This window comes from Ricinus communis, chromosome 10 (genome assembly GCF_019578655.1).
Source record: "Ricinus communis isolate WT05 ecotype wild-type chromosome 10, ASM1957865v1, whole genome shotgun sequence".
Taxonomy (NCBI): domain Eukaryota; kingdom Viridiplantae; phylum Streptophyta; class Magnoliopsida; order Malpighiales; family Euphorbiaceae; genus Ricinus; species Ricinus communis.
Window position 1 is genome coordinate 20,183,185 of NC_063265.1, and position 8,286 is coordinate 20,191,470.

The following is an 8,286-nucleotide window of genomic DNA, read 5'->3' on the forward strand; positions in this document are numbered from 1 at the left end:
ATCTGAATTTTTTTATTATTACGGTATGGTACTGGTTCTTTAGTAAAAACCGTACCATAACCGTACCAGAACCGATCCGTCTTGTACTGATCCTAATCAAACTGTAGAACCGAATTTGTTACATATATTTATTAATAATTATTTATATTATATAAATAATACCTATTAAAAATAACTATAATATTATAAAATACTTTATACTCTATAAAAAGATTATTTTATATTTATCATTTTATATAATTCAGGCAATTATTATCGAAATAAGAAAAAAATACTACATATTAAAAGTAACTATAATATTATAATGTACTTTATACTCTATAAGAAAAAATAAGTTATATATTAATATATCATATAGTATACTGATACTAATATACATTACTCTAATACTAAATTTATAATTTACTATCTACTAACTTAACCCTAATATCTTTTCTTACCACATACTACAAGCCTACACTTAACAATTTGAACACACCGTCTTCCTCTTTAAAACACACCGCCGCACCTTCCATTTTGCAATTCATAAAACAAAATCCCTAAGGCAAATTTCTAGATAGAAAATTAAAAGGAAGAGTGAAGAAATTGACTCGCGTAGACATCTTCCTATTTAGAACACACTACTGCACTTCTCAATTTTCAATTCAGAAAGACAAAATCCCCAAGGCGCCATACATAATTGGCTTACAGAAAAGCGGAAGTAAAAATTAGCTCGCGTAGACGTCTTCCTCTTTAACGCTCTCTCTTCCTATAACTATGCAGCTATTGCTTAGTCTCGGGTATTTTTCTTTTCTTTTTTTACTTTTTTACTTTTATTTTTGCTGGGTAGATTATTGGCTGCAACTGCGAAAAAATATTTTGTTTAATGATTGCCATCTGCAAAATATTTTTATGCTAGCAGTAACATATATTTTAATGGTTTATATTTGAATATTGAATGAATTATTATATTTATAAGTGACTAAATTGCAAAACATGTTGTTGAGGAATGTGATTGCAATTCTAATTCAGATTCTCATGCTACTTTCTTTAGGTTGGTAATTATATTTTCTCTAAATATATTTGATTAAAGATGAGATTAAAGTTGTGTTTTTAAAATTTTTTAGAACCGAAAATAGCACCGAACCGAACTGTATTTTACCATAAAAATTGGTACAATACAGTACACGAATCCTTTTATGTTTGGTATGGTACTGGTACCTTCAACTTTAAAAGAACCGAGATTTTGTATGGTACTGGTGATTTATAGATAACCAAATTGGACCAATCCGTGCTCAGCCCTAGATGGCAGCACTCTAAGGTACGGGAGTATATGAATGAATCGAATTGCAGAAAAATAAATGGGGTGGGGAATGGTTGATAACATATATGTAAAGAGTTGGAACTAATCACATGAGGTGCCTTTTGGTTGTTTGGTTGTGGAGTTGTAGGGACTCCAAAGTTAAACGTGGTTGGTTCAAAAAAATTCTAAGATGGGGACCTTCTGGAAAGTTCTCAAACCCGTCAAACGGACAAAACCGTGAGACTAGTGGGGACTAAAGCGAACAATATCTAATGTAATTTGGTTCCGGGTCGTTACATCAAACGTGTGGAAAAAATCATTTATTTTATTTTATGTAAATAAATATCACATTCCCCTTCATTATTATTTTTTCTCCTTCTTCTTCTCATCTCTTTTTTAGGGTTTTTCTTCTTCATTCCTTTTTTTTTTTTTATTTATAACTTATGTATATTTATGCAATAAAATATGCTGATTTTGATCGATTGTCTTAAATTTTGTATTTTCAATATGTTATTATGGGCAACTACTGTGATGAAGGCTTTTTGTACTTCAAGTTTTCTATTTTGGCTACCAAGTGGACCACCTTAAATCGTCATAAAACTGCAGCTAGAGGGAGTACTCAACATCATCTTCTCCTTGGTAGCATCAGTTTCACCTTTGAAGCCACCAATAGTCGACGCCACGAAGAGAGAATCGCAACATCTTGCTGTCACCATGAATCCCACCATTAGCACCAAGTTCTGCCCCATTATTTGACTACTGCATGGTGACGTTGCTGGTGGGTTAAGATTTCTTTGTTTGGCTATTGGATTGTGATCGTTCGGTTGTTGAGAAAGTGAAGGAAACTGGAAGAGTTTTGATACTGTAATTAGTGAGATTTAGTTTTAAGTTTTGATTTTTAAAAGTGAGGGAAAATGCCCTCTGCTTCCAAATGGCTCAATCAAGGAACAGATTTAGCAGAAGAGTGCAATAAGATTTGTGCTTTTCCTCATTAGCAGAGCACTTGAATTCTGCTTCATTTACTTCCATTTCTTGAACGGGTTTATTTGTGATTTCTTTTTGGCTATCTTGTTCATTATTTTGGGTGGTAGTACGTTGGTGATGGTGGTATATGGTTGATTCCTTGAGTCATGTTTCATTTTCTTGTATATTTGTTACCTGCCATCCATTTTCAAATGACAAGCCATCCTTGAATTGATTTTGATCAATTGCCCCAAATTTTGTATTTTCGATTTGTTACTATGGGCAATCTGTATTGTTTGAAATGATCTTGGGCAAAGGACTGCAACTATGTCCTTATTTGTTTCTTGTTCCAGCTTTAATGGCTAAACTTTCCATCTTTATTTAAAAAGAAAAAGATGAAGCTTACCTGCTCACTTGTCAAATTATTTAGTTATTTAATTGAGTTAATTATATTATTTATTAATTAAATTTATTAAAATAAAACATTAAGTATAAGTCTAATTCTAACTCTATTAGCATTTCAACATTAGTTGTCTAATTCTACTAAGATTGTACATTGGTTGTCTAACTCTACTAGGGTTTCAACATTGATTGTAAAATAAGATTTTTTAAATAATATTAAGCAAAACAAACTCAAAAATAATTAGGATATACATGCATAATCATATGAAAGTATTATAATCAATTTTTATTTAAATACTTTTAATTTAACTTTTGTTGAGATATGAGATTAATATTAAATTAGACAATTCTATAATTATAGTCGCATATAATCTAATAAAATAGTTTTTAAATGCTATATATTGAGTATTAATATATTTAGGGAATCATAAAATTCACAATAGACGTCTTATCTATTTAAGAGTTTGCATCATATTCTAAAAAATATATTTTTTCTGAATATTCAATACAAAAATAACAAATGTTGAATAAGTTTGTAATGTATTATTAATCAAATATTTATAAGAATTAGCGATTATCTAAAAATAATGACAAATTTATTTATCTTTAAATTTTAAAAATAGAAATATTTTATTAATAATAAATAGATTCTTTTATTTGTAAAAATGATATAAAATTTAAATAAATAAATTATAATTTGCAAGTATTTTTAATATTAAAAGTGCTTATGATTGTGAATTGATAATTCTTTATCTAAATCAAATATAATAATTTAGTTAATGGATTTATAAATATAATATATGGGTCAGTTTATTTTAAAAAGAATGAAATTTAGATCAACATTATCATCTAAGGAATATACTAAATTTCTTTATAACTTTAAATTTCAACAATAATTATATTTTATTTTATCAGCAATAATGAATAATAAATTTTAGTTACTAAATTATTATTATTATACATATATATTTAATAATTTCTTAGTTAAAATATTTTATAATTCTATTAAATTTATTAATAAAATATTTTCTTAAGAAACGAGAATATAAGTTCTTTAATATAGAATTTTAGTTATAAAGAAAAATTATAAAATATATTTATTATATTTAGCTAGATTTTAAATAAAAATAAAAATATAACACCTATATTCGAATTAGGCTAATAGAATTATTAATGATATTCGCATGCATCATACATGCATAAAAAATATTTATATATTTCATAATAATAAATAATAACTAAAATATCTAAATTTTAAAGGAAATCATAATTAAAATTTATTTATTTAATAGTGCTATGAACAATGCATATCATCTAAAATAATAAATTATTAACTCATCATTAAAATTTAATTATAATCTCAAAGTAATTAACATGATTTAAACATAAAAGCTCTGTAACTTGGATAAATTTTACATTTTAGAAATTATTGAAAAGTAATTATACTTATCCTAAACAGTGATAATGACTTAAATATATTTTAGATATCTTAAACTTAATATAATATTAGAATTAAAAAATTTGATTTTATAATTTTTTTGAAAAGAAAATAGTTCATACTAAAAAGTGTTTGCTAAATATATACGTTTTTACAACATATGTGAATCTTGATTTTTACTTAAAAATATATTAAATCTTTTATTGACAGCTAAATTATAAGTCATAAATAGATTCATTTAAAGATGAATTTATTATAGAAAAAGAGTTTTTTCATTCTCTTAACACTATATACATTTATGATGATAAATTAAAAAAACAAATCATTTTATTTTAAAGTTATAATGAGTCAAATAATTAATATTAATGTGCAATATACATTAATAAAAAATTAGTAATAAATAAAAGCACGAAGAAGAAAGGATTTTTGAACTGACTAAAATATCTTTATAATCTTATCCTAATTCTCTATGTAATTAATTTAATTTTTTAATTCCAATAGAATTAGTTACTAATTAATCTCCTAATCATAATAGAATTAATTAGTGATTAATCTATTTTAGTCGTAATGATATTATAATATAATATACATTCATGATCCTATAAGAATTTGATAAATTACTATATCACATTATATAAATAAATATAATTATTCAACTAAAATAAATTATTTATCAAATAATAATTTTAATAAAAAATATAATTAGATAAAATAAACATATAAAGCTTAGCATTGATAGTTAGTCATCAAATCAAAGCAAAAAAATTAAAATATTTTATAAATTTATATAAATTTTTTTATGATACATCAATTTCTACTATATAACAATAAAATATTCATAAAATAGTTAAAAATATTTAATAATTATTTTATTATATACTAATTTATTATATATATTTATATAATAATTTAGCATGTAACAAGCAATACTAGTATATATAAAAGCACGAAGAGAAAGGGAGAAAAGTTTTGAACCGACTAAAATACCCTTCCTAATTTTATCTTAATTCTATATGTAATTAATTTATTTTTTTATCCTAATAGAATCAATTAGTGATCAATCTTTTTCTAATTATATAAATTCAACTAGTGATATAATCCTATCCTAATCTTATCATAATTTGATATACATTTATAATCTTATAAGAAATTGATGAACTATACATACTATATATATACCTATGATGGAGTTCAAATAACTCAATACAAATTTTTACAATAATTGAAGATAAAAAGTCAAAATATATGATACATTTAATTTTATTTTAATGATATATTAATTTATGTGTTCATTATTATTATAATACTTTATTAGTTTATTTGAAATCTAAATATCCATTAAATTTATGAAGTATATAATAACACATGAGTTCCTATTATACGATAAAAAAATACACATAAAATAGTTAAATATTTGTAATAAATATTATATTATATATTAATTTATCAATTATTCTTATATTATAACTTTTATAATAATAATAGTTTGTGTATGTATCGTGCGTGATAAGCAATACTAGTTAAAAAATAAAAAAAGAATTTATCAAAGAATTTAATTTGTATTATTGGTCTCATTTTTAATTACCAGGACTGTGCCTATTGCATATTAAATCTTAAAATTAATCACCTTTATATCATCATGATCATAAAAAATTAGACTTAAGAAAATAGACAATCTTAATTTTGTTCTTGAAAATGTCCTATTTATAAGCTTATATCGCACATATCATCGTTAACATGCTTCTAGGGTTTGGCCAATTTTAACAATCAAAATAAGAATATTTATAATTATTACAATGCTACTGAAAATAATAGGACCAAAATGTACGAATGTAAAATTGAAGAGGCTTAACCCAAAAAACAAATAAAAGAAAAATAGAAATTCAAAAAACTCAAGGGCTTAATCTGGATTTTTCCTTTTACATCTAGTCAGTAGCAACTATAACTATTTCTGTTTCTATTTTTATACAATACATCCATTAAACTGTAAAAACTCATAAACCTTTTTCAATTACAAAGTTCAAATGGGTAAAGATAGTTTTAAAATATTTCTTTCAATTTTATTATTATTATTTTATTTTATATTTTATACTTTTTATATAAAATAAATTTCTTTAATGAATTTCAATCAAATATAACATTAAAGAACATTTATAGATATTTCTTGAATTCACAAAATTTTATTGCTCTGGTATTAATTAATATATTTAATTCTTGTTGTTGGAGTATTTGACAAATAAAAAGTTGTATAAACTTGTAGATTTTGAAAAATTATCTATTCTCTTAAATTTCTCATTTTTAATGATTTTAATTTTTCACTTAGAAAGTGGAAAATTGAAAGATCCATTATTTTAAAAAGACTTGTATGGCTATATAAAACAAACTAAGATAGTTAATAATCTATAAGGATAACTCAACTAATATGGCTTTAAGTCGTATTAATAGTTAGATCTAAATTATAATTGATTTGTTAATGGCCCATGATATTCTACACATTAATATGAAGAGTCTTTATAATTTATGTCTTTGAGATCATGATTAAAAGTTGAAAGGCTTTGACAAATTATGTCCTCGACTTATATGTATTGATGTATTAAATTTAGTATTCACAAGTACACGAACAGGTTTTATAGAAAGCGGTAAATTCAATTCAAGATGATGATGTGATGTCCCTTTTCTTTTAATCACTCAAGCTAATGACACAACTAAAATTTCTTATACTAATATAGATTCAAGTAAAAATAATGTCTTTAATACATTCAACCTAAATATTTTTACAATTATTATTATTACTAAATTAATATGATGATTAACCAACAAAAATAACTGAAAATAACAAAGATATAATGATAAGAAATCATTCATTAAGTAAAAAGATAACAAAATTCATACATAAGTAAAGAGACTAAATTGAATACTTAAAGAAAACAAATCTGACATATTTAATCTAATGATCATGGTAATTAAATAGTAAGACATACAAATGAAAATGAATGTAAAGGCTCCCTCTAAATCTAAAATTCTTCAAGGTTAGAAGATGATTCATACTCATTCTTCACTTCTTGAAAAACTTCTTAAATCTCTAAAAGGTAACTAAGTGTTTAATGGAGATGAATTATGTAACACCCGGAATTTTTATATATTTAATAATGAGTTTTATTTAAGTTAATTTTAGCTTCATTATTATTGGGTTTAATTTGAAATGATTTAATGAAAAATTTAATATTAATCAAATAAATGAGTTATTTTCTATACCCAATTAGTTTGAAATTTTAAGAAATTATTCAAGTAAATTATTTGAGAAATGATTATATTTTGGCTATTCAAATTTTTCCAAATGCATATTTATATAAGTAAAATTATATATTGGAAAATTTTGGAAGAAATTATAAAGGATGTTTTAATAAAAGAATTTTGGGAAAATTGGTATTATAATTGATTAGTAGTATTAAATTTTAAGTTGGAATTTGATTATTTAATTTAATTTAATTGTATGTTAGGACTAAATTGGAAATTTATTTTGGAATAAGGATTGAAAGTATAATATTATTTTTATAGGGTTTTAATGGAAATTTGTGAGCTTGGTATTTTTGTAAATAAATATGTCGGTCAGGGGTATTTTTGTAATTGTGTATTTTCAATAATTCGGATTTGGCCCAAATTAATTAGTTAAGGGCTTAATTGAAAGGCTAAAGGAAAGTTTGGGGGTTAAATTGGAATTCTGATGGATGGAATTGTAAGTAATTAAGAAGTTGAGGGACCAAATTGTAATAAGGAAAAGTTCAGGGGTCAAATGTCGATATTGAAAGGAATGGGATCGGGGAGAGAGAAAGTAGATCGTGAGAGAGAGAGAGAGAGGGTGATGGCCGAAGAAGAAGAGGAGGAAGGCGGCGGCGCCGGCCGGCGGCGGAGCAGTTAGCTTGGGCAAACAGGGGAGAACGACGGCAGGGAAGGTCACCCTCCCATGCCCGCCTGAGGTCGAGTCTCCTCAAACTTTGGCCACATTTGTTTTGGCGTGTCGGGCCATGGTGGCCAAACGGAAGATCCGGTGGAGAGAGAAAATGGTGGCGGTAGGCTTTTTTTCGAGATCCCGGAGGATGGACGATCGGAGGACGTATCCCGACTCTCGGCTCGAAGCTTCGCTAAGGCACTAGATTCGTGGCGATCGGGCTTCGTTTGCGAATCGACGGTCGAGATCGTC